This window comes from Tiliqua scincoides, chromosome 7, assembly GCF_035046505.1.
Source record: "Tiliqua scincoides isolate rTilSci1 chromosome 7, rTilSci1.hap2, whole genome shotgun sequence".
Classification (NCBI taxonomy): domain Eukaryota; kingdom Metazoa; phylum Chordata; class Lepidosauria; order Squamata; family Scincidae; genus Tiliqua; species Tiliqua scincoides.
Genome location: NC_089827.1, coordinates 64,959,352 through 64,984,653, shown reverse-complemented (window position 1 = coordinate 64,984,653; position 25,302 = coordinate 64,959,352). Strand labels below are relative to the sequence as shown.

Genomic DNA, 25,302 nt, shown 5'->3' with positions numbered 1-25,302 from the left:
TGAAAACATCAAAAGACACATTTTGTCCTGTATGGTGTAAGCAATATAATTACAATCTCTTTTTCAGAATTTGGTTGAAGTCTCTTGGAGCTGTCTTGAAATCATTTTTTATTTTTATTTTTACATTTTACATCTTGTCCATTGGTGTGCAGGCAGGGATTTCTCTTTTCTGCTGATGCCACTGGGACCTTGAATTTCCAAAAAACAAGAGGTTCTGAGGTTCAAGTCTGCCTATAAGTCACAACTTTAATGGACTAACTATGTTCCTTAATTCCAACTGTGTGGAGATAGCTATGGATTTGCAATAGTGGGGTAAGAGCATGTGCGCAAGATGCTGAGAGGCACTATTTATAATTATTTCACATGTTGCTTCCATTGAAAATGGATTACAAGGTTTAGGGCTGCCTACTGAGCATACAAAACAGTCCTATCATACTTTCTAAAATGCACTACTAATAGGATGGTATGCAGGTTTTCTAAGGACTGCGGCAGACTGCAAAAAATCTTTGGGCTCAGACAAGGACACTTTTGATAGGGTTAAATGCTTAATCCCCTGCCATGGCACAAGCTCTTTAATTGATGCTCTGGTTTCTTTTTCATTTGTGTAGACATTTTCTATAGGAAAAAAGAGGACTGTCTCTGCCCCAGAGAGCTTACAATTTTAAGTTTGACAACTTAAGGGGAAGGGAGAGAAACTGCTTTTCTTACAGTTATGTTTACTTAGGGCCAAACCACACATTATAACCACTGTATAACATGGCCCAATGTTTGATAACATAGCCTGACTGGGGGAGGAACTATGTTAGGGGTTCTGATCCTGATTACACTTCCACTGCTATTTTAATTATGAAAGAAAGCTGTCACTGAAAACCAACCGAAGTATTTTTCTAATAAAAATGGCACACAGGTGGTGGTGAGGGTGTACAATTGGATTGGAACCATGGTAGGGGTGAAGTGCTAAGGCCTTCCTACCCCCCCAGCTTTACTCTACTTCAGGACCCCCCAGCATTTTTTTTTAAAGACAAAACACCAGACCACATTATGCATTATATGAAGTGTGGTTTGGCCCCTAGACTTAGTTTACAGCACAGGACGGAGGCTAGGAGTGTATGTCAAAAAATTTACAGAAAAGGCAGATTTTGAAGAACAATGTGAGGGAACTAAGGAATGTGGCATCACACAGGTGTTCTGAGGAGCACAGGAAAAAGTGAGAGTGGTTTAAGGGAGCAGGAGACTTTCTAATGACTGCAGGTAGTGGAGCTGGATGAGCAAAGATCAGCGGTGGGGATCTCGAAGGCTATAAGAGTATGGTGGACTCTGAAGGTAAAGAAGAAGAGCTTGTGCAGGAGCCAGGAGAAGTCAGTACAGTAAACCCTCAATTTAACAGACTACAGCAGGGGTGCCCAAACCCCAGCCCTGGTGCCACATGCGGCCCTCGAGGCCTCTCAATGAGGCCCTCAGGGATACCCCATTCTCCAATGAGCCTCTGGCCCTCCGGAGATTTGTTGGAGCCCGCACTGGCCCGACACAACTGCTCTCAGCGTGAGGGCAACGGTTTGACCTCTCGCGTGAGCTGTGGGATGAGGGCCTCCTCCACTTCTTGCTGTTTCACGTCTGTGATGCAGTAGCAGCAGCAAAGGAAAGGCCATCCTTGCTTTGTGCAAGGCCTTTTATAGGCCTTGAGCTATTGCATGACCTTCATTCATTCATATAAGTTCATCTTTAATATATTCATTTATGTAAACATATAAATGTATTCAAATTTTAAATGTAAATTAATTCGTTTTTTCTCCTGCTAAAAACTTTGAACACCCCTGGACTACAGAAAACAATGAATACTTTCTGCTTCATTAAAAAGTAGTCATATGTTTTGCACATGTGCGTCTCCATTGACTTCAATGCAGAATTAAATTCTTTTTGGCATTATTGGATACCCCTTCTCCCTCCTCCCCATTAGTCTGTTAAATCAAGGGTTCACTGTATAGGAATTTACTGAAATTTTGGGCTATCTCAAAAGTCCCTTGGGTGCAAAACAAAACCTCTTATAGAGGACATTAGGGCCAGTGAGAGAAATAAGGGAATGTTGCTGCCCCAAATACAAAGAATTCCATACATATTAGCAAGAATGCAAAGAATAAATTCAACTGCCACTCTGCCTTAGGGTTATGATCTCATTACTGCACCATTGTTGTTCATAATTTCAGTTGGGAGCTTGCAGAAATCCATGGCATGACAACCTATATCATCTGCTGGGATGTTCTTATCATCTGTTATGGTACTTCCTGTCTCATCAGCATCAACTGATTGAGTTATCAGAGCCTTTGACAATTCATGATACAGGCATTTCCTCTGAAGTGTGGCCAAAACATCTCTAGTCTTTGTCTAGCAAGTGCCCAGCACTCCTTAAGCACTTCCTTCCTCAATTCTCCTTTCTTAAAGACTTCCCCCTTCTGCATATCACATAGTAATTCTGCAACAGACAGTAAGTAGCAGGGGGAAAAAAAATAGGGTCAATTTAAAGGGTCAATAAACAACAGGGTCAATTTAAAGGTCTTCATTCTCAGCAGTTTGGCTGCATCTCAGAATAGCATCTGCTTGGTTGGGGGCTGATATGGCTGTGAGAACAGGGGAGTTTCCCTCGTACAGAAGTTTATAGAACTGCATGGGAAATATCTGTGCAGGAGATATGCCCTTCCGGGCTGGGTCAGCTGATGGTGGTCTGGGTAATAATCCGGCACCAGCTCTATAGGGAAAGGAACCTGACACGTTCTCACTGCCTGCTGCATTAAGCCCCAGTCATGCCCAGCAGTACCCCACGATAATTTTGTCAGCACTGAACCCGTTTGAGATTAGCCTTCCATTTCCTCCTGCCTGTTTTGATAACTTATTCCAAAAATGTCATTGCACATAACGAGGAAGCAACTGTACTGGCAGTGTCAAGCATCTGTTCCATCTTGTGTGTATTCTTAGAACATCAGGGCACACAGTGTGAATATTTTGGTATAGTGTGCACGTCAGTGTTTGTTTCTTTGGGCACTGAATGCAAGGAACGCTGAACTCTCAGCCAACAGCTGCATGAACCAAAGAGAGATGCAGATAAAGTCTGCATAAGGACATTACCAGACTGATTAAAGATTCCAGTTGCCTACTATGAAACACCCCCCTCCCCCACTTAAGGACGCTGAGAAATAAGGGAAAGAAATGTAGGGAACAGGGATGGTGGTCAAACAACTATTAATATGACTCCAAGTTGCACTTGACAAACACTTGGGGACCAATTGTAAAAAAAATATCCGTATGTGTGCAAGTTGCAACCAGGTTTTGTTTTGCTGTAGGTGCAGAATTACAGCAAGAGTGTCAGTACCCTTTTGGAAAAGGAATGAATCATGCTCTGTGGCAGAACGTGTATTTTGCATGCAGAAGATCCCAGGTTCAATCCCTGATATCTCTAAATAACAGTAGCAGGCTTGAACAGGGAGGGCAAAATCCCTGGGACCTGGGCTTCCAGGGCCCCCAGGTCATGACAAAATGAACTATACAGTACAAAACAAACGCAGTACAAAATAAATGTGGGCATCTCAATCTCAGCGTATCCAGGGCTGCATTTCCACTACAGCTTTAATCCACTTTCTGTGCACTTCTGTTACTCCAATGCATTCTGAAGACTGTATATTCTGAAGACTGAAGGCTCAATGTAAGCTCTCAGCAGCAGGTGATGGGAAAGACCTGATGATGGGACCCTAGTGAGCAAGGCAACCAGATACAATGGAGGACAGAGTGCCTGTACCTTTAAGGTTTGTCTAGAAGAGGGAATATTGGCAGGTGCATCTTCTTAAACCCTTCTATGCTGAGCTGCACCTGCCAAAATTCCCTCTTTTATACAGTAGTTAAAGGTGTAGGCACTGTGCCCTCTATTGTATCTGGTCACCCTGCTGGTGAGTTGCTCTCAGGTAAGTAGACAATACTGGTCAGACTTAGTGGAAGGAAGCTTCCTGTGTTTATCAAGAGGGGTTAATTCCTGTTGCAAGGGCAGTTTTGTTGTTAGTTTTATTCTGCTACCAGTTCACATAATAATACTATTGTTCCCATGGAGTTCCTGTCCCCAATGAGGTCACAACCTCATTTTTGCCAATATGAAGTCAACAGAAGAAAGGGATGAGATAAAGAGGAACAAAAGTAACTATACCTGCATGCTAGCAGTTAGTGGCAGCCCTTTCTCCCTCGCTCTCCCTCCCCCACTGTTCACACTGGTCAAACTGGGAGTTACTGGGGAAAATGACAGCTTCTACTGCCACCACCCAGAGAGAACAGTATAGCCAGACCCAAAATGCGACTAAGTTGATTACGGGGCTGGGACACCTTCCTTACGAGGAAAGGCTAGGCGTTTGGGCCTCTTCAGCCTAGAAGAGAGATCCTGAGGGGGGACATGATTGAGACATACAAAATTATGCAGGGGATGGACAGAGCAGATAGAGAGACGCTCTTTACACTCTCGCATAACACCAGAACCAGGGGACATCCACTAAAATTGAGTGTTGGGAGAGTTAGAACAGATAAGAGAAAATATTTCTTTACTCAGCGTGTGGTCGGTCTGTGGAACTCCTTGCCACAGGATGTGGTGATGGCATCTGGCCTGGACGCCTTTAAAAGGGGATTGGACACATTTCTGGAGGAAAAATCCATTACGGGGTACAAGCCATGATGTGTATGCGCAACCTCCTGATTTTAGAAATGGGCTATGTCAGAAGGCCAGATGCAAGGGAGGGCACCAGGATGAGGTCTCTTGTTATCTGGTGTGCTCCCTGGGGCATTTGGTGGGCCGCTGTGAGATACAGGAAGCTGGACTAGATGGGCCTATGGCCTGATCCAGTGGGGCTGTTCTTATGTTAAAAAGGAAAACTTCCCCTGCTTAGGAAAAGGGACCCTGGGGGGGGGGGGTCCAAACAGCTGCAAGAACTGAGCTTTCTGTGAAATGTAGCCCACCCATGGCTTGAGGAACTGAGACCAAGCAGGCCACAAAGAAAAATAAAACAGGGTTATTAGAAGGACTGAAGGAATTCAGCAATGGATGGTAAGTAATAGGGGAAAAAAACTGAATCCAGGAAATGAAGAAAAAAAGAAAGAAAGTGGAGTGGCTTGTCCAAAAGACTTGGCACAGAAGTTAAAGGCAAGTAAAACAACTATAAAATTCTCATGACACTTATGAGTACTTTACTCTTTCTATTCACAGTCTTCCTGGAACCAGGACCTCATATTCACAAAACAGCAAACTGAATGGGTGTGTGCCTTCCTCAAAACATCATGTGCTTTCAGTGATGGGCTGCTCAAGAAGGGAAGAAAGCAAGCCTGGTGAGTTTGGTCCACCATGTGTGTGTGTTCGTTTGCTGGAACTTTGATACACAGCACATACCTGTACACACTCTGCTGGGATGACAGCCCATTAAACTCAGTGGGACTTCCTTCTGAGTAGACATACAAAGGATTGTGCTACAAGTTTACATTCCATCATGTTTTTCTTTGCATATTGAAAAGACATTTAAGAAATGCCTAAGAGGCCTTGAAAGTCTGCAAACTTCTTACATGGTTTTATTGCAGCATGAATTGTGTTTTTTTGAATTTCAGTTAATTGTATGCACATTAATTTACATGCCTGATCTCGGACGCTAAGCAGGGTCAGGCCTGGTTAGTACTTGGATGGGAGATCGCTTGGGAATACCAGGTGCTGTAGGCTTATACCATAGTCTTTCGAGACTGAAGGTTGCCAACCAACCAGAATGCGAGTGCTGGATCAGAAACTTACAGCAGACTAGAATGCTCACTGGAATTCATCTTTTCTTTTCCCAGAAAATGTAATTTCTTTCAAAACAAAATCCTGTTGCAGCAGTCTAGTCTGTATATTTTGCTCAGCTGAGCATGTCACTCTGTTTCCAGATCCATACTGTAAACAAGTTTAATCATACATCATCTGTATTTGGTCATGTCTGGGGACTAAATGCAGGTGAGCTGAATCAAGCAAAGCGTGAGATAATGATAACTTGGAAACAGAAGGGTCTGCTATTGATAAGTTCACCTTCCCTGAGCTACTCAGATTTGCAATGGATTCCCTTACCCTTCCTGCACCTCTGGAGCTGTTTGTCACTGGTTCGATCTAGAAAAATGACTGAAACTTTTTGTTTCAGATTCACTGTTGGAGAATGTCTGAAACCTGTCATGACTTTCTAATGCTAAAATTGGAGATCTGAGGCTCACTGATTGCATTACTTTTTGACATGACAAAGCCACTGGGAGTGACTTTATTATCATCATGTCATTTCCTGTGTATACTTCCTTTGAATGTGCCTGGGCTTCAATCCACATGGAGTTAGGTACACTGGAACTCTTGGAAATAATTTCAATTGCCCAGAAAAGCTTCGCCATCATAAGAACATAAGAACAGCCCCACTGGATCAGGCCATAGGCCCATCTAGTCCAGCTTCCTGTATCTCACAGTGGCCCACCAAATGCCCCAGGGAGCACACCAGATAACAAGAGACCAGCAAGGCCTCCTGGGAATTGTAGTTTAAGAACATAAGAACAGCCCCACTGGATCAGGCCATAGGCCCATCTAGTCCAGCTTCCTGTATCTCACAGCGGCCCACCAAATGCCCAAGGGAGCACACTAGATAACAAGAGACCTCATCCTGGTGCCCTCCCTTGCATCTGGCCTTCTGACATAGCCCATTTCTAAACCCATTGTCAGATATGTAATTGAAGATAGTTTGTAGGCTGTCTAAGGTCTGCCTTTATAAAAAGGAAAGAAAAGTGTTGACTGGCTGCAAGGATAAAGGGATTGTAGAGCGATGGGACAATAGAATTGGGATCCTAGACCATTTCCTATGATCAGCTGAAAATACAAAAATAAGAGGATGAGCCCTTGTGAAGGAGGGCTTCCTCAGGAGACAGTGAAAAAGATGTCTGCTGTCGGCCCTCTCTGTCAAGCTGCCGTCCTATACACACTTTCCTAGGAGTAAGCCCCACTGAATACAACAGCAGCAGCACCTACCCAGAACAACCCAGGTGGAGAGAGGCAGTGTCTACCTGGGTTGGTCTTGCTTCTTTTCTTCCTCAATCATGAGGAAGTCCTTGAGGCTGGAAGCAAAGGGTCAGCCCCATCAATAGCTTTTGTTGCCTCTGCTTTTTACCCCATCTCTCTTTTTCTGCCCCCTTTTTTTGTGTTGGGGAAGTAGCTGGACGTCGCCTTTTGTATGGCCGGGACTACTGGCCTGGGGGGAGGTCAGGGGGACAAACACCCTGAGGTGCCACCTGGCAGAGGGTGCTGTCGCAACGCCTCCCCTAGCACCTGTTTATTAAAAACTTGTCCCCCTTAAAGGACTTTAGAAGGCCTTCAGAGTACCAAGGAGGCTGCACATGGCCTCTCTGGCCCTCAGAAGGCCTAAAAACATCACTTCTGATTTTCTCCAGAAGTGGAGCAGCTTTTTGTAGTCCTGGCCCTGGGTGACACAAGGTTCAGGATCTCAATTGGCCAGGAGTCAGATGAAGCCATTTTGTTCAATGACTCAGGAGTCATTGAGGTCTATGTGAACTAGGTGCAAAACACAGGCACACAAGTTCATGGCATTTCAAAATGCTCTGGGTAGATTTCTTGGAAGGAGAAACCAAACAGGAAGTGCCAAATGAGAGTAAGGAGCAATAAACATGTGCACACACCCACAACTTCCTATGTCTATGTCCTTTGTCTTTAACCATGTTTTTGAATGAGGGGGTGAAAGTTGCTTAGCATAAGGGCCATATACAATAAACTGCGAAATGCAAGAGTCGCAAGTGAGATGTTTGAGAACCACAATATTTTTAAGAAGCATTTAAATTTTTATGTATATTTACTCACCATGAACATTAAACGTACATTTTAATCCCGTGGACTTTGAGTTTGTACCTGGTAAATAATTATAAAGCTTGAAAATTTCTTATTTACCTTTTATGTTAGTTGAGATGCAAAAAGGAGCTCAGCCAACGTATTTCAGACAGCCACACATTATATGTCAAAGAGCTGCATGTGGCTCCTGAGTCACAGTTTGGCCACCACTGTTTTGGAAGATGGTCTCTCGGTGAACAGGGGAAAGAAAAAATGGCTGCTTATTCGACGGGAGCCACATGTTTAATGCAGGCACCTTCAGCAAGGAGACTGAGGCAAGTGGAGAAATGGTTATTTGCGAGAAAAATTGCAAGCCCCTTTCCCCGTGATTAAGAGGCCAATCCTGAGCTTGGCGTGCTGGTTCACTGCCAGCATGCACTGTCTCAAACATGCCAGTGCTCCACCATTGCTAGCCCAGCCAGTGCTGGGCTAGTGCCAGGTGAGTGCTGTAGTTGCACCGTTTGGTGGTCGTGTGGACCACCAAGCAGTGGAGAGGTGGAGGGAGGCAGGGAGGAGGCGTTCTGGCCAGAGAGGCAGAGAGAAGGTGTTCTGGGGGAGGGAGTGGGGTGGCAAAGCTCACTGCCCGACAAGGAGGCTCTTGATTCTACACCAACCTTCATCCTATCAAGAACCCCAGTGGGACTCAGAAGGGCCTTAAACAAATTTAGCCATTTCAGCAAAATCTAGTAGTCCCATTGCGGGGCTACTCAGTTTACCCAGGTGAAGGGGACGAAAGTCTGCCTGGAGTGTGCTGGATGTGTTGGCAACCATTTTCAGCACAGCTGCAGCCCCGTGCACTGGGCAGCTCAGGATTGGGCTATTAAGCTGCAAACCTATACACACTTTCCTGGTAGTAAACCCCACTGAACATGATAGGACTTACCGTGTTTCCCCGATAATAAGACACTGTCTTATTATTTTTTTTGGACAGAAAAACACCAGAAGGCTTATTTTCAGGGGAGGGCTTATTTTAATGAACATTGACAGCAATTTTAATAAACAGGTAAATGTGAACAAATCATGCCCCCTGAGTTCTTCTTTTATCCTCCATCATGCCCCCTGAGTTCTTCTTTTATCCTCCATCATGCCCCCTGAGTTCTTCTTTTATCCTCCATCATGCCCCCTGAGTGCTTATTTTATCCTCCATCATGCCTCCTGAGTTCTTCTTTTATCCTCCATCATGCCCCCTCACTCCCGCTTACATACCGGGTTTTTATGTTGTCCTGCCTCAGCTCTCCTCCGCGGCACTGCTCTCAATGGCGCCAGCAAGCAAATCACTGGGGAAGAACAGGATGACACGCTCACTGCTGCAGCTCTGATTGGATGCAGCTCGGAGCATGGCGTGCGTTTCACCCGGGGGGGGGGACGGTGCATACAGAGGGTACCGTAATGTAGCGTGTAGCGCAGGGGATCACCTTCACTACAGTAGCAATCTCAATAGGGCTTATTTTCGGGGGAGGGCTTATTTTAGAGGAATCTTACACAGTAAGGGGAGGACTTATTTTGGGGATAGGTCTTATTATCAGGGAAACACGGTATTTCTGAGCAGGCAATGCATCAGGTACTATACTATCTGGTTCATACCTTCCATGCCGACACAGAAGGTAAGGAAGAGCATGTCAAACTTGCAGCAACTGTTACCCTGCACATGCCTGATCTTGGAAGCTAAGTAGGGTCAGGCCTGGTTAGTATTTGGATGGAAGACCGCTTGGGAATACTGGGTGCTGTAGGCTTATACCATAGTCTTTCGAGACTGAAGGTTGCCAACCATTTAGCCAAAAAAAAAAAATGCATTTTGGTTTTTCTCACGGGAGATTAGGATTTTTAAAAAGGGACCATTAATGTTCTTACTCTTTGAAATTCTAGCGTCTGGATGAGGTACATGCCATTCTTGTTTCCGAAAATGGAGTCTCCTGGGTTTTAAAAGCATTTTTAGAGCTTAGTAATGACAACCTTAACTTGCGCTATCAAATGCAGAATTTTAATTGCTCCATATAACATCCACCAAGTTGTCAGGTACCTTTTTTTTTCAATCTTTGATCATAGTGTTCCCTCATTAAACAGAGTGATTGAATTTTTAAGGTTAGCACTGTTTGCCTATGTTTGCCTCCAGCCTTTAGAATGAAGCAGGCTAAAGCTTCCAAACAGACAGGAGACAGTTCCCTGGAATGAGAACACCGAGCTCATCAACGGTATTGTATACGAGCAACATCTGATGTGAAATGATAGTGTATTTCTGCAGGAGACACTAATTTCAGGCACCAGCCTATAAATTTCTAGTCGGATTCAGGACAAATAATGAATACAATTTACCTTGTCTTTCCAGTCCTCCCATTTCATTCTGCAAGGCTGGACCCAGGAGTATCGGGGGGCCCAATGTAAAACATTTGCGGGGTCCGCCACCCTCACCCCCCCTACATACTGAGCAGCTGCTACAATGAGCAGCTGCAGTGAGTCCAGGGCTGATGGTGCCATGTGTGAAGCACAGCACCCTGAAATATGCAGCGGTGACGTGATGATGTCACCACTAACTGATTCTGGGAGGCCTGATTTCAAGCCAATCAGGCCCCGAGGGGGGCAAGAGGGCCCACATAGAGACGCTCCGCCTGCTGCTCTGGTCTCATAAATGTCGGCTCTAGCGAGAGGTGCCAGCTGTGACAGTGGGCACTCAGCTCAACACCTGCAGCACAGGGTCCTGTGCAGTGGAATTGCGGAAGATACTGTGAGGAGATAGGATGTGGTGTCAGCAGTGGCCCTTTGTTCTGGTTAATCTGGGAACCGAAGGGTTAAGGCCTGGGCTTTCAGCAGAGGGTGTGCTGCACAGCTGCAGCCACTAGAGGCAATGAGGTCTTCAGGGATAAGCAGCATCTGTTGCAAGGAGAGTTGGTGGGTTGTAGTGAGAGTGGAGGAGGGAGAGTAGACTTTCTGGCACACTGACTGATAGACTGGTGGACAGACAATGAACTGGCACACTGACTGACTGACGGACTAACCAAAGAGAGACTGCTGAGTGGTGGAGAGCTGAGGTAGTGCTGCTGTACCTGAAAGGACTGCTGCCTTAGGAACTGAAAGATGGGACCCTACAGCTCCACAGACAAGCTACCCTTTTTGCTGGTGCTGGGGTACAGTGGTAGTTTATGATTAAGCTGGGGGAACTAAGTAGTTTAAAGTGGGCATAAGTTCTTTAGGCAAAGCTTAGAAGAGGAATTTGGCAAAACCCTGTCACACGCAGGGCCCAATTCAGTGAAATCGGCTAAATTACCCTAAGACAGGCCCTGTCATTTTGTGCTGCTTGCATAGAAATTCCTGCTGTGTAAAAATGCTCCGCATATGCAAAGCACCAGAAATCCACTTTTTTGGAATTCTTTTTAATCTTGCAAAAGGAAAAGTCCTACCTATTGAATCTCAATTGCATACTGTGTTATATTGTGTTTCTCTACCCAGTCTTTGATTTATAGCACACAAACAAAACCACTTTGTATCTTTTGCACTTAAGTGGATTATCTTGGAACTTGATGCTTGTAAAAGTGTTGGGGGAAAAAGTGCCATTCAGATATATGGTGAACCAAAGAACACAGGAAAAATATGGAATCCTATGTTTATCTGCCACAGAAGATGGGGGGGGGGGCTTTTCAGGGCCCTATTCCCGGCCACTGATCCACGGAACAGCGTTGCAGAAATGCTGCTATATCCTGTGAGGCCAGGAAGCAGCCAGAGGTCTCCATCAGTTCCCTTGCCCAGTGCAGCGCTCCAGCAGCTGATGGATGTAGTTGGAGCCGCGCCAGCTATTTAGGACATGCATGTCAGCTTCTGAGGCCCTGGAGGATTTGGTAGCTGCCCCATCCCCCTCCTGCACCTAAACCCTTTCCAATTATGGAGACAGCCCATAAATATATATTTCCTTCCTATTTATAGCCTATTGATTGGCCTTAAGAAGGGCCCTTAATCCAGCAAATTAAGCTCACTTGAATTCCATTAAAATCAATTGAGTTTCAGCGCAAGCTGGTGTTTCTCCATTATTTTAAGCATGCCCGCCTTTTCCAAACTTACTTTACCTCCTTTCCTACAAAACTGCACCAATCATCTATGTGGTGGCTTGGTTCTGTGAAAATCCTAGCACCCAGTGGTGCACAGTTTGAGATGTTAAGGTTTTCACGTTCAAAATTACAGAAAGGGGCCAAGAACTGCAGGCAGGTAGTAGCTCATAATCACCAGGAAGAGCTCAAAGATCATTCATGCATCCATGTATATTACATGGGATAATGTAGATTGTGAAACAGGAAATCCCTTAGGAGATACATAGGGAGATGGGTTTGATCTTGGTGGTTGTTTCGCAAAGGCAAGTCATTGTTTAATGTTGCAGCCATGGAGTTATGAAAAAGCATGACAGAACTAGGTCAGCAAAGAAGAAACAGGAATTACAAGAGGGCAGGAAAATGCAGCTGTCTCACAGATGTAGCAGAGATACAAAACTTCTGACTTGAGGAGGGGGGAACGTTCAAGCATAATAAACTCCTTTACTACAGACTAAAGTGGTCACCTCAGGCAGCAGATGGAGAGGGCTCCCGCCCAGTGGCATAGCTGGAGGGCGGCAGAGCACTCAGCCTGGCAGGGAGGTGGGTGAGCGGCCCCTCCCTTCGGAGCCATTCCCGGTGGGGGGGCAAAACAGAGCTAAAGGGAGGGGCCGCTCACCCACCTCTCTGCCAGGCTGAGTGCTCCACCCCCTCAAACTACATACCGCTCCCACCTCTGTCCACACGCTCATTCACAATCATTCCCACTGCTTCTTCTCCCACTCACTGAACTGGGACAGAGCAGGAGAGGAAGTGTGTAGGAAAGAAGTGGGCCAGAGCTCTAACCCATGAATCTCCTCTCCTCCGCACATTCTCTTCTACTCCGTCCCCTTCTTTCAGGGAGTGGGAGAAGTAGAGGCTGAAGAGCTCATAGGAGGCAGTGGGCTGAAAAGAACATGGTCCTAAGCTCTTTGAACTCGATGATTGGCGTCATGGTCTTTTCAACCCTCTGCCTTGCTTTCCTGTGAGTGCTTCTGCTGCTTCCTTTTTCCATTTTGCAGTCAGCAAAGAGCCAGGAGACCAGGAAGAGCAAGGGGAAGGCTGCAATCCAAAGCAGATGTTTGTGCAATCAAGGGGCAACGGGGGGGATTTTTGAACATTTTTTTAGGGTCCCCTTTTATCCACAGTTTCTGTATCCGCAGAGGCCGGGAGCGTATCTTCTGCAGATATGGGGGGGGTGCCTGAATATTGCAGCTCTTCCCCCAGCAGGCATATCTGCCTTCTGGATATGACTCTGCATTTTGAATTTGATCATAATCCTCCTATCCTTTTCTCTATCTCTCTTTTTTTCATTATGCAGTCCATCCTTTTGCATTTAACTTTTGCCTGTGTTTAGGTACATGTATTTTTAAATAAAGATTCATGTTGAAAGAAGCACGAACGAAATGTCGTAACTGACATTCGTGTACGCTGATCCTCCATCAGAAATGTCAATGGGACGGAGTTCCAAGTTAAGCGTGCTCTGATCATTCACTCCAGGCACTTGGCCTTCACTTCGTAGCAGAGGTATTGGCAAGAGCCAGCCACAGTTGTGGCTGTGCTGCCAGGAGGGAAAGGGGACTTCAGTGTGATCCAGTTCCTGCAGCTTGTCTGTTGTATAACACTGTTCTGCGGCCGAACCTTGGGGGACTGAGCTGCGCTAGGTTGTGAGTATTGCATGGAATGAGGAACAAGGTCTGTTCAGTTCTATCAGTCAACAGTCTCTTCCAGAAGATGACCTCTTGAACACTTCCAGTAATAGCTGTGCCAAGCCTGTCAACTGCTTTCTTGGAAATACACTCAAGAAAAATGGCTCCAGGCCAATAGCGACCGACAGAAATCCCGGACTGGATCGAGGGCTATAGTTAGATGGGGAGATGGATGTCTTCACAGCTGCTGTCTCAGGATTCAGAACGGTGAGCTTGACAGAGATGACTGCAAGTAGATTTTTATGTCTTTCTTTTTTTTAAAACCAAAAGTTCATGACCACGACTGATGATGAATGGGAGAAAGGAAATGTCAGGCTAATGTCTAGTTAACAACGGTTGGTTTGTTTATTGTTTATTGGAGATACTTGGTGCAGCTTGAAGGAGTTTAAGATTTAAGGAGGAGGTTGATGCACTCTTTCCAAGCACTAGAGGATTTGCCTGTTAATCTTGTCCCTGCATCATCCTAAAGGAAGTCAAGGAACAGGGTAGATTGTAAGACTTATCTAATTATGGGACAATGTAAGAGATGAATAATCAAAGGTAATGTATATTTTAGGGTGCAACTGGAACTGCACCTTGGGCTGGCGCGTGTTCCTTGCGCCAGCCTGGGAGGGTCGCAAACATACTAAAGCATGTTTGTGCCTCCCTAGGAGTCAGCTGGGCTGGTGCACAGAGGTGTGCCAGCCCGCGGTGGCTGCATCCAGTTTCTGCTGCGCCAATGGAAGGTAAGTTCGTTTCAGCTGAGTTTGGCCGGTCGAGAGGTCTGGGGAGGCATGGGGTGGGTGGGGAGAAGGCGAGGAGTAGGCGTTTCAGAGTGGGAGAGGGTGGGTGGGCCCATGGGTTGAGTGGGCCATGGGTTGAGTGGGCCCGGGGGCAGGGGGCAGGAGTCAGGACCACGACCCGGCAGTTATGCTGGATCCTAGCCCCATTCCCAGGCAGCGTACAGCAGCTCAGTTCTGCTCAGATCTGTGCCAACTCTTTAGGTGGTGCAGATCTGAGTAGATCTAATAGGCCACTGCCACTCTCCCCAGGGTAAGACAATTTTTTTAGGCCAAGCCTCAGTCAGCCTAAAACTTGACTGGATACAGCTTAGGCCCACCCACATGCCTGTTCCAGCACAAGTTAGGATTGCACTGTTAGCTTCTTACCTTTCCTGTATAGCTATTCATCTGCATGAAAGGAAAACAATGACGATAAAGGGGCAAAGGGCCTATCTAGGACAAGGCTGGGCTTAACAGTACAGTATAGCTGGGGCCATTGTGGTGACTGTCCACATCTTTCTGACTTGTAGGCCTACAATGACACACCCAAGCAAAGACAAATGGATAAAGCCCTCACGTTACCAAAGCACCACAATAACTATGGCACCGTACAAGCTTTTTATCAAACCATTAGGACACAATATTTCTTGCAAATTGAGCACACATAGAGTGCAAAACCCAGGAAGATACTGCTAATATCAGCCACAAACTCTGGCTGTAACTCAAATTTATGTTTCTTTTTATCTTTTGCTTCTCTTATATGTTTAGGTGTGCATGAAATGAAATAGAGAGCTGGTACCAGCAAAATGATTGAGGTGTACATCAGGACTTCTTGAGCTTGTCACCTCTGCCATGAATTCACTTGGGGGCCTTAGTCAAACCTCTCTCTGTCTCTCTCTCTCAGTCTTCCCTAACTGAAATACAGGGATAATAGTGTTTACCCTACAGAATTGTTGTAAAGAATACATCGTAACAAAATCTAATGTTTTACTATTGTTATGTTTTAAATTTTGTAAGCCACTGATTGCCCTTACTGGGAGAAAGGCAGAGTAGAAAGTCAATAAACAAACAAACAAACAAATAAATAAATACACAAATTAATGCACTGAAGCCAGCAGAGAAAGCAGTGTGCAACTATGAAGTCGTTTTCTTGTGCTCTTAGTTTTACTCTGTAATTGTAGCCCCTGCAGCTTCTGTACTCTATCACATGGGACAATTTCCATGCACCAGTGGGAGACATCGGTGTCTTTGTGGTGATCTGCATCTAAAATTTCAGGTGCTGAAAACATAAGTATGTCAAACTGCTAGTCACCCGGGGAAATCTGACCCTCCCCCCCCCCCCCCCAAAAAAAATATGTTCACTGAGACTGAAATTGGGGACATGGAAGAATTGCCTCACTTTAGCTTAATGGGAATTTTCGAATCTAAAACAGGCACTTTTTCTCTCTTGCAAATAGATCAATATTTGCACAATAACTCCATCATGTCTAAGGTGAAGAGGTGAATCAAATTATCAATGCCCTGGATATATGTTTTGGGGTCCAATTACATTCCTTATTATAAAATATTTCCATTGATGCCAATAGGTGAGCTGTGCTAAAATCAGAGGCACACCTTATTAACTATAGAAGCTTAATATTATGGATGAATAGTACTTATTTACAGTTCAATCCTGAGCTGCCCGGGGCTGCAGCGGTACCGAAAATGGCTGCTGCTGCATCCTGCACACTCTGGGCAGCTGCCAATGGCTCCTTAGGAGAAGGACTTTTGTTCTCTTCCCCCAGGTAAAGCGAGTAGCTCTGCAATGGGGCTACTCAATTCACCACCAACCAAAAGATTGGCGGTGAATCAAGAGCCCCAGTGTCGGGCGGTGAGCCTGACGCATTCACTCTGCATCTGGTAGAGCTTTGCTCCACCGGTCCCGGCTACCCACTCTCTTCCCTGGGTATGCCTCCTCCCCGCCTACCCCCTCTCTGGAACACCTCCTCCCTGCCCTCTCCCCACCCTCTGCCTGCCTCCCCCCTCCCTGGAACGCCTCCTCCCCACCTCCCCCCATTGCCTCCACTTACCTCTTCACTGCTCAGCAGTCCACATGACTGCCAATTGGCAGAGCTCTGGTGGCTGCCCGGCAGTAGCCCTGCTGGACTACCACTGGCACTTATCTGGCACTGCCCGTAAGCCGGCGCCGTAAGCCGGCGCACACTATTCAGGATTGGGCCCTTAGACATTTATTAATTCATTGTTGGGATTTGACATTTACTTGGTATATTAAACTGCAGATGAATTCTCGTGTAGGTCATTATCTCCTGGTCTTCCTCTGACCTTTTGGGACAGAGAGCCAATTAGTTTTCTGATTTTTGTCTGTAAACTGTTTTGTGAACTTTTTTGTTGAACAGAGATATATAAATATTCTCAACAATAATCAATCAATCAATTCACTCCCGGATTGGCCTTTTCAGCCACACTAGACGCTGTGCCAGAACCACCTTTCAGAGCGCGATACCAGAGTCTTTCGAGACTGAAGGTTGCCAATATAATCAATCAATCAATAATACCTTTATTGGCATATAAACAGGTAAACAAAATTACAACAGTCTCTAAAAGAATGAACATAATGGGGAGGGGAGATGGGAAATGATTCAAAAGAAGAGGGAAAAAGAGAAAGGAGTTCAGGAAGGGGGGATATTTTAATAATTTGGGATAGAAAACTGGCAACTGCTATGGTAATGTTTGTCTGATTGTCACTAAGCAAAACAAAAATGGGATCAATAAATGGACCAGTACGATGCCGTAAAAAGGGATCCAAATACAGCTTTCTGAGTAAACAATGCACTGGACAATGGATTTGAATATGCTCAAGTGTGTCCGGTTTGAGATGACAGAAGGAGCATAATCTGCAGTTCCGAGAAATGCGGTAGAATCTGCCAAGATATGAGGAGGGGAAAATATTAAAACGCGCGAGCTTAAAAGGGAGGGATTTATTAGGGTATTAAAATATTTAGAGGGCTGACCTGATAAAGGGCAGAAACCAAAAGAAAGAGGGGAACATACTGGGTTAAGATCAGCAGAACTAGAGGTAAGTTCAGCTTCCCAGAGCCTGGTTTGGATTAGCTTATAGGCACTATTAATATCGAGGCACGCTAAAGATTCCAAAGGCAAATCAAGGGAATTCAATTTGGAATCGATTTTATGAAACCAGCTAGACAAAAAGGGGTCTCTTAACAGGTCATTAAGAAGGGAGTCAGATGGAAGGGACACTTAACAATAATATCTATTTCATGGATCCTTCCAGCCTGTTGGGTACTGAGACCAGATTAAACTCATGGTTTAAAAAAATCCCTGTTTACATGTTGTTCATTATACTGAAGGGAAGGAGAGAAAAGTCTGACTATCATTCTCAGACAGGGAATGCTGGCCCCTAAAACCTTTCAAGGGTCCTGAGGTATGCACTCCAAGGAAGACCTATTCCAGGGAAGTCAGAAGTGAAAAGCCACATGGACTTCCAATCAATGTGACATTGACCATATTACATTACTTCACAGTAATCATTCCAAAGTGGAAGAGAATGATCAGAGACATGGAAAGCAAAATATCTGGGTAGTTCCTGGGAAGGGTGGACTAAAGACTTGGCACTGTGGTAAAATTTTGCTTTCTTAGGGACTTGCCAATAAGAACTTGGGAGCTCCTTCAAAATGTTTTCACATAGTACAGGAGTGGGATGTGTGATTATTTTAAAGACAGTCCTCTTGATAGAAAAGTCTGTTTCCTATTACAGATCAGCACAACCCATCCAGCCTGCGATTTTTCTGTCTCACAAAATATGTTGGGGAGGGGAAAAAAATGTGTACACAAAAACCCTGATTATTATCAGTTGTTGACAGATGCGCTTACAACTATCAGGCTGTGAGTTCCTTAGGAACAATATTTTTCATTCTTGAAACAGACAGCAGCCCTGTTCTCATAAATCATATGTTTGCAGTTACCAGAGATAGCTGGTACAATGTAATGCCTCGGAGACTGAGCTATGAAGCAGACCTTCCCCATTTGGAGGCTTGCCTCTTCCATGAACTCCTAAGTAGTGAAGCAAGCCACTCCTTCTCAGCACCCGGTACTAATATAATAATACTTATTTTACAGGGTTGCTGGAAGGACTACATGATGATGCATGCGAAGGGAACTGAGAGAGCACCAAACCAATGCTAAGGCTGTTTTTACTACCAGGTGCTGATGGCCAAAGGCACGTCAGCCCTGAGTGAACTGTCTAGACCAGTTCGGATACCGCAGTGTGGGAGGAAGATACGGCAGGGATTGAAGGAAAGCTTTTGATTTTAATTTAGAAGGAAACCACAGTTCCATATTAGAGTACACTTCTGTACTGCAGCGCGTCATGGACTCTTCGCTCACAACAGGAGAGGAAACTGAGCGCTTTCCATATGCGCTGCCTCCGACGCATCCTCGGCATCACTTGGCAGGACAAAGGTCCAAACAACACAGTCCTGGAACGTGCTGGAATCCCTAGCATGTATGCACTGCTGAAACAGAGACGCCTGCATTGGCTTGCTCATGTCGTGAGAATGGATGATGGCCGGATCCCAAAGGATCTCCTCTATGGAGAACTCGTGCAAGGAAAGCGCCCTACAGGTAGACCACAGCTGCGATACAAGGACATCTGCAAGAGGGATCTGAAGGCCTTAGGAGTGGACCTCAACAGGTGGGAAACCCTGGCCTCTGAGTGTTCTGCTTGGAGGCAGGCTGTGCAGCATGGCCTTTCCCAGTTTGAAGAGACACTTTGCCAACAGTCTGAGGCTAAGAAGCAAAGAAGGAAGGCCCATAGCCAGGGAGACAGACCAGGGACAGACTGCACTTGCTCCTGGTGTGGAAGGGATTGTCACTCCCGAATCGGCCTTTTCAGCCATACTAGACGCTGTTCCAGAACCACCATTCAGAGCGTGATACCATAGTCTTTCGAGACTGAAGGTTGCCAACATGATGAACTCACAGAACTGTGGTTCACAGTTTGAGGTGGGTGCATGTTCTTTAACCGCAGTCTGAACAAACCCATACCATGCATATCACAGAACAGTGATGGGCAGCCCAGTCCTATCCAGCTGTGGCACAGTGAGGCTGCGTGGCCCATGCTGTATCCAGCACTGGGTTTGAGCAGACTGGAGGTCTCCTTGGGTAAGGGAACATTTGTTCCTTTACCCTATGTTGAGCCCACCCTGCCCAATGGGACTACTTGGATCTGAGCCAGCAAAATCACTGGTGAAATATTTTTTTTCATTTCACCTGCCAGTACTGGGCTTCCAGGATAGAACAGGATTTGGCATAGGCCTCATCTGCCAATCCCACCCCACTCCCAAGCCTAAATCACTCCCTCTCCACAAAACATGCCCCCTGCCTCCATTTCGCCCTCTCACCACCCCTATTTTACCATGTATATGCTGCAGGAAAAGTCTGTTCCTTTTGCTAAATGTTTACATGACAAAAGATACACACACACTTGACCCAATACAATCCCTCCATAGCCACAGGTAACTGGTGTTGCACTGGTAGAGGATGTTCTATGTCAGCCTCTGCTGGGGCATGCTGCAAGCCAACTAGTTGGGTGGCCAGAACAACCTCCTGCATGCTGGTAGATGGCCAAACATCAACTATCCCTGGTAAGCTGGTGCAGGGGATTGGAGGGAGATGTGGAATGATTAAATGGGGCAATAACAGGGGCAGGTAAAAGGGTGGATCAAGCCCAGAAGGGGGTGAGTTGCATGTAGTGCATGCCAAATCTGAACCCCCTTCCCAGGTCTGATTCACCTTCTTGGGTCAACGTGATTGAGCTGGTGCAGATCTGAGTTGACTCATAGAGGCTGCTTACCCTGGGGCAAGGGGACAAATGTCCCCTTACCCCCAAAGAGACCTTCAGCAGCCAAAATTACCCTGCAGATACAGCGGAACCCAAGTCAGCACAGCTGTATTGCCGCTTGGGGATTTAGTTACATGTGGAATACATGTTAACTGTGTTCATGGTAGTGGTACCTATGTAGGAAGTTCATCTTGTGTGAATCTGGTTGGCTTTTTGCTTTTGCTTTTATTTAGCACATGACAAGTTCTAATAACCTTTTGTCCAGCTTTGCCTCATGAGAGTCCATCTTGTACTCCCGTAACATGACCATGAGAGATGTTATTTTCTTCTTGCACACAAGTCTCTTCCCTCTCCGAAGTAAATGCTGCCAAAAAAAAAAAAATCACATTATTGGTGGTACCAGAGATCAATGAATCTGTCTTTGTTATAATGAATAAGGGCACAATCCTAACCCCTTAGGTCAGTGCTTTCCAGCACTGATATAAGGGCAATGCAGCTCTGAGGTAAGGGAACAAACATTCCCTTACTTTGAGGAGGCCTCTGTGAGTGACACCCAACTGCAGGATGCAGCATACAGCCCATTGGCACCGCTATGCCAGTGCTGGAAAGCACTGACATAAGGGGTTAGGATTGTGTCCTAAATAGCCTTTCAGTTTCTCATCTGCCTTGATCATCACCTTTTTTGCTATACAGGAAAATGCATAATTTCTGGAATAAATGGGGATTGTATAGCATTTTAGCAGTTTCCACAGTTGAATGTCCTTTTGTGAGTCTTAATGACATTTTAATAAAAACTGCCTTGGTGTCTAGAACAGTCATATAGTCAAACCGTGTTGAGTCTGGAGCCAGTCAAGGGATAAAAGAGGCCATATTCAGAATGGACTTACTGATGAACAGCAAAGCAAATCTACACACAATGCAAATCTACACACAACAGCAAATCTATTAAATGAGAAAAACACTTCAGGCTTTCAAACTTCTTAGCTGATTGTTTTGTTATACACTGTTTCATTAAGATATTATGTCACATTTTAAGGTCACTTTTCAAACACAATAGACCCCAAAATGGTGCTCAACATAATGTTGAAAACATTATATAAATCAGAACATAATCCCAGCACAATGCTTAGTAGAAATAAAGAAATTTTTTAAACATGTACTAGGAAATCTGCAGACTGCAGAGCCAATCAGGTGCCCCTGGAGAGGGAATTTCCAAGTCTGAGTACTGCTATGAAAAGCCCATGATTGAGACATACAGAATTATGCATGGAAAGGACAAAGTGGATAGAGAGATGCTCTTTATACTCTCACACAACACCAGAACCAGGGGACATCCATTAAAATTTAGGGTGTTGAGGCACCGGGTGAATGCTGAGCTCACGCCCACTGCCCAAGGTTGGTCTGCCTGGAACAGTTCCCGGGGAGTGCGTGCGTGCATGTAGCAGTTGCGGCTGCAAAGCCCACGTCGTGAGGAGGAATACACAGCAGACAGCAGCATCCTTTTAAAGCTACAGGTAGTTAGAATTTACAGGTAGATAGCATTCAAGAGAGAAATAACAAGCATGGGTTCCAATCCAGGGAACCAGAGTTATCCTACCCTTGCAAAGTGTGGAGCATACTAACAGAGTGCTTCACCTGCAACCTTCCAACAACACCCCTTTTTGGCCAGTTCTGGCTGCTTGTTTTTATTCCTCTGCTGGCCAATGGGTTGCTGTGTGAGGCTAGGCTTGGGCTAATTAGCCCCACCCAATTCCAGCTGGGTGTGTAGTCATTCAGCACACCTGCTGAGTGACTCAGCGTAGGCTTTGGCTGCCTCTGCTGGGGCCTGTCTTTGATAGCCCTTCTGTGGCACAAAAGGGAGGGAGGGTTAGGACAGACAAAAGAAAATATTTCTCTACTCAGCGTGTGGTCGGTCTGTGGAACCCCTTGCCACAGGATGTGGTGACGGTGTCTGACCTGGATGCCTTTAAAAGGGGATTGGACAAGTTTCTGGAGGAAAAATCCATTATGGGTTACAACCCATGATGTGTATGTGCAACACCCTGATTTTAGAAATGGGCTATGTCAGAATGCCAATGCAAGGGAGGGCACCAGGATGCAGGTCTCTTGTTGCCTTGTGTGCTCCCTGGGGCATTTGGTGGGCCGCTGTGAGATACAGGAAGCTGGACTAGATGGGCCTATGGCCTGATCCAGTGGGGCTGTTCTTATGTTCCTTGTCTTTTCAGTCACACCCATCTTCAGAAGATGGAGTAGGGCCTTTCTGTTGATGCCCAATATTGTTTGGAGGGGGAGCCAGATGCTGTCAAAGTCTATTTTAATTGTTCTGAAATAAAAGTTCTTCTTTTCCAGTAGAAGACATGCAGATGGAGTAATGTACTGGGGTGAGCAGCACAATTCTATCCATTCCCCCCCCCCCACACACACACCAATGCAGCTGTGCCAGAATGGGGGGGGGCAGTTGCAGTGGGCTCTTCTGGGTAAGGGAACAATTGTTCACTTACCTGAGATAAGCCTCTGTGGCACACTTCAGGGAAAGGGGTAATAATCAGAGCTGTGCTAGATAAATAGCTGATGCGGGTCCATATGGACTTATGCCAGAGGATCAGGTCCAGGAAGGGGATAGGGATTTGGCAGCCACAGGGTCTCTGAGAGGAATGTTATCAGGGGGTACGAAGTTTGTTTTGGGCCCCTTCCCAAAGAGGGAGGGGGTGGGCAGAATAGGGGCAAAGGTGGGGGCAAAAGGGGGTGGGGAAAGTGGCAACAGACGGAATAGTCTTTGACCAGTCATCCCAATGCAGAGCTCAAATCTGCCTGCCTGCCCAGCATTGGCAGCTAGGTACAGTAGTACAGAAAATCAAACACACTCCTAAGTCTCTCTAAAATCTTTCAAATATGGAAAATCATTGCAGGAGATTAGTATCATTGTATTTAGGCTCACAGTAGAATGGAGAGTGTCTTATGTAAACCAAAACCAACTTCTGCAGTCCTGCAGCTGTGTCTCTGAGCTCCTATACCAGGGGTGCTCAAACTTTCAACTTTAGGGATGCTGGACCTTTAACAAGTGTATAGAAGAGAGAATTTCAGCAGGTGCAGCTTGTCATCTGTGGGACAAATTACCCCCTTTACCCCCCTCTCCGAGGCCCTGGGCGGCCACCGTTGTCACTGAACCTACCCCCTTCCTGGACCCGTTCTGGCCATGCTCTGCCACCTGGAATGCCACCATGCTCCCACCTGGAATGGCTCCAGAGGCCCCTTGCATGCTGCAGTAAGGCTCCCTGCAAAACGTTGTGCTCTGCACCCCCTCTAGCTACGCCACTGTTGCAGCCTGAGCCAGGTTGATTTCCGAACCTCAAGGTTACAAGTTTTCCCAAGAGCCTCAGTTGAACTGAATTGATAGGAACAAACCTTTGTTTTCCCTTTAAAAAAGAAAATAGTGATGCTTTTCCTACTGGTGTTTCATCTTACCATCTTAGCTTCCTTTCTCCTTACCTTCTTATCAGTAAGCTGGTTGCAGTGCCACAGCTATTTTTGTTAACTGACCTGAATAACTAATGTGAACGGCAAAATGATCTTCCATAAAATGTTAATTTAAAAAACTGCAGATCTTCCAGACACCCTCTTTAGATCTTGCCAGCACATCACTCCTTGTATTAAGTTTCCGAAGTCTCAAATGCCTTCAGGTTCGTGCATGCAGGGTAAGCATGTCTATGCAAATTTGCAAATACATTTTATGTAGCTTTGCAGAATTCTCTGCACCCAATGGATGAAACATATGAACAGCTATAAATAACCTCTTCTCCTCCTGCCAGTCTCTCTGGTGGTAAAATTAAGCTGCAATCCAGCTGACATATTTTTATCCTCTATGCATTAAAGTAGTCCTTTAAAGGGAGGCAGTACGTTAGTCACATGAATAAGATCGTTTCCTTTAATTAATTAGTCCAGTTAATCCCATTAATTAAACTTCTATCTTTTCAAGAGCTCTGAAGCAGGGCAATATTCTTCAGGTTTATCATCTGATGGGTTAATAGTAAAACATCTTCATTAGATTTTCAAATGTCGGTATTTGATTCCTGACATTTTAAGTTTTATTGATTGGATTGTTATAATATTAGCTGGTTAGCAACACTAAAGATCAGCGAGGGCAGAGCATTAAAAGAATGATGAGACAGAGGTGGTGTCAACACTAGGGTTGGTGTCACCCTGTGCGGTCGTGATGTCACTTCCATGGAGCTCCGGCAGTGCAGGGGAGGTGCAAGCGGTGCAAAATTCTGACACAGAAGCTATGTGCTAAAGTGGCAGTGGTCTCCAAGAATTACCTGGTAAAGCCACAGTGAAAATACAAAGAGAGAGGGCCCAACCAAAAGTCAAGCATCGCTGGCTGAGGCCTGCAAATGGCCACATGGCCACTCAAATGGTGGCTTCCAGTGAATGTGCTACCACTCAAATGGTGACAATATGCAGGACCTGAATGCAGGAACCAAATGGTGGTCCCAAGCTGGTAAAGATACAAGGAGGCTGAAAGTCATTTTCATGTCACCACTCACTTGGTGTGGTCTGCACCCCCTACACCTCCCTTGTGGCGCCACTGAGCACAGCATAGGAACATGAGAAGGAAAGTAAGTTGTATCAGGATTTCCCCTGGTTCCTGATATTTGTAGACAATGCTGTGTGCATAATTGTGGCAGTGTCCAGGGAGTGTAGTCTGAGAGCCTACTACTGTGATGGCCTAATTTAGAAAAAAATGATCACCATCTAATTTAGGAAAGAGGACAGTAGGGAGGCTGTTCAAACACTTGAATGTCAAAATGGATTCATTCTGGATCAGTCCAAGCTTTGTAAAAGGCTGGATTAGATCCAAGGTAGATTAGGAGGAGAAACAGACTCTGGAAATCTGATACCCTGACTGTCTCCCCCACCTCGTTTCAGGTTTCACCCCTTGCTAGTGGCCATCCAAAACTGCTTCCCAATGGTTGGGTTCCCATATCACATCAACAGTGCCAGTCTCCTG

General features: G+C 45.6%; 1 long non-coding RNA gene across 1 annotated transcript; it reads left to right on the top strand.

Annotated features, from left to right (window-relative positions):
- The first annotated feature begins 13,503 nt into the window (after window positions 1-13,503).
- Window positions 13,504-21,910, top strand: LOC136657221 (uncharacterized). The gene is made up of 3 exons (XR_010794744.1): window positions 13,504-13,880; window positions 14,324-14,398; window positions 18,572-21,910. It is a non-coding gene; the product is annotated as an uncharacterized lncRNA (long non-coding RNA).
- The last annotated feature ends 3,392 nt before the right edge of the window (window positions 21,911-25,302 follow it).